A 2,162-nucleotide genomic window follows, 5' to 3' on the forward strand; every position below is an offset into this window, starting at 1 on the left:
AGCACGACTCACGTCCGGTACTCACAGCTTTACTTCTGCCAGTATCCGTCTCCTACCTTCCAAACTTTACAGAAGCTCTTCTGCGAAACTTGCAGAACTAGTACTCCTGAAATAAAGGATATTGCGGAGACATGGCTTAGCCACAGCCTGGGGGATGTTTCCAGAATGAGATTTTCACTCTGCAGCGGAGTGTGGGCTGATATGAAACTTCCTGGCAGATTAAAACTGTGTGCCCGACCGAGACTCGAACTCGGGACCTTTGCCTTTCGCGGGCAAATGCTCTACCAACTGAGCTACCGAAGCACGACTCACGTCCGGTACTCACAGCTTCACTTCTGCCAGTATCCGTCTCCTACCTTACAAACTTTACAGAAGCTCTTCTGCGAAACTTGCAGAACTAGTACTCCTGAAATAAAGGATATTGCGGAGACATGGCTTAGCCACAGCCTGGGGGATGTTTCCAGAATGAGATTTTCACTCTGCAGCGGAGTGTGCGCTGATATGAAACTTCCTGGCAGATTAAAACTGTGTGCCCGACCGAGACTCGAACTCGGGACCTTTGCCTTTCGCGGGCAAGTGCTCTACCAACTGAGCTACCGAAGCACGACTCACGTCCGGTACTCACAGCTTTACTTCTACCAGTATCCGTCTCCTACCTTCCAAACTTTACAGAAGCTCTTCTGCGAAACTTGCAGAACTAGTACTCCTGAAAGAAAGGATATTGCGGAGACATTACAGAAGCTCTTTTGCGAAACTTGCAGAACCAGTACTCCTGAAAGAAAGGATATTGCGGAGACATGGCTTAGCCACAGCCTGGGGGATGTTTCCAGAATGAGATTTTCACTCTGCAGCGGAGTGTGCGCTGATATGAAACTTCCTGGCAGATTAAAACTGTGTGCCCGACCGAGACTCGAACTCGGGACCTTTGCCTTTCGCGGGCAAGAGCTCTACCAACTGAGCTACCGAAGCACGACTCACGTCCAGTACTCACAGCTTCACTTCTGCCAGTATCCGTCTCCTACCTTCCAAACTTTACAGAGGCTCTTCTGCGAAACTTGCAGAACTAGTACTCCTGAAAGAAAGGATATTGCGGAGACATGGCTTAGCCACAGCCTGGGGGATGTTTCCAGAATGAGATTTTCACTCTGCAGCGGAGTGTGCGCTGATATGAAACTTCCTGGCAGATTAAAACTGTGTGCCCGACCGAGACTCGAACTTGGGACCTTTGCCTTTCGCGGGCAAGTGCTCTACCAACTGAGCTACCGAAGCACGACTCACGTCCGGTACTCACAGCTTTACTTCTGCCAGTATCCATCTCCTACCTTACAAACTTTACAGAAGCTCTTCTGCGAAACTTGCAGAACTAGTACTCCTGAAAGAAAGGATATTGCGGAGACATGGCTTAGCCACAGCCTGGGGGATGTTTCCAGAATGAGATTTTCACTCTGCAGCGGAGTGTGCGCTGATATGAAACTTCCTGGCAGATTAAAACTGTGTGCCCGACCGAGACTCGAACTCGGGACCTTTGCCTTTCGCGGGCAAGTGCTCTACCAACTGAGCTACCGAAGCACGACTCACGTCCGGTACTCACAGCTTTACTTCTGCCAGTATCCGTCTCCTACCTTCCAAACTTTACAGAAGCTCTTCTGCGAAACTTGCAGAACTAGTACTCCTGAAAGAAAGGATATTGCGGAGACATGGCTTAGCCACAGCCTGGGGGATGTTTCCAGAATGAGATTTTCACTCTGCAGCGGAGTGTGCGCTGATATGAAACTTCCTGGCAGATTAAAACTGTGTGCCCGACCGAGACTCGAACTCGGGACCTTTGCCTTTCGTGGGCAAGTGCTCTACCAACTGAGCTACCGAAGCACGACTCACGTCCGGTACTCACAGCTTTACTTCTGCCAGTATCCGTCTCCTACCTGGCAGAAGTAAAGCTGTGAGTACCGGACGTGAGTCGTGCTTCGGTAGCTCAGTTTGTAGAGCACTTGCCCGCGAAAGGCAAAGGTCCCAAGTTCGAGTCTCGGTCGGGCACACAGTTTTAATCTGCCAGGAAGTTTCATATCAGCGCACACTCCGCTGCAGAGTGAAAATCTCATTCTGGAAACATCCCCCAGGCTGTGGCTAAGCCATGTCTCCGCAATATCCTTTCTTTCAGGAGT

General features: G+C 50.3%; 1 non-coding gene across 1 annotated transcript; it reads right to left on the reverse strand.

Annotated features, from left to right (window-relative positions):
• Positions 1-229: 229 nt before the first annotated feature.
• Positions 230-304, reverse strand: Trnas-cga (transfer RNA serine (anticodon CGA)). Its single transcript has one exon. It is a non-coding gene; the product is annotated as a tRNA-Ser (tRNA).
• Positions 305-2,162: the final 1,858 nt, after the last annotated feature.

This window comes from Schistocerca gregaria, chromosome 7 (assembly GCF_023897955.1).
Source record: "Schistocerca gregaria isolate iqSchGreg1 chromosome 7, iqSchGreg1.2, whole genome shotgun sequence".
NCBI classification, from domain to species: Eukaryota; Metazoa; Arthropoda; class Insecta; order Orthoptera; family Acrididae; genus Schistocerca; species Schistocerca gregaria.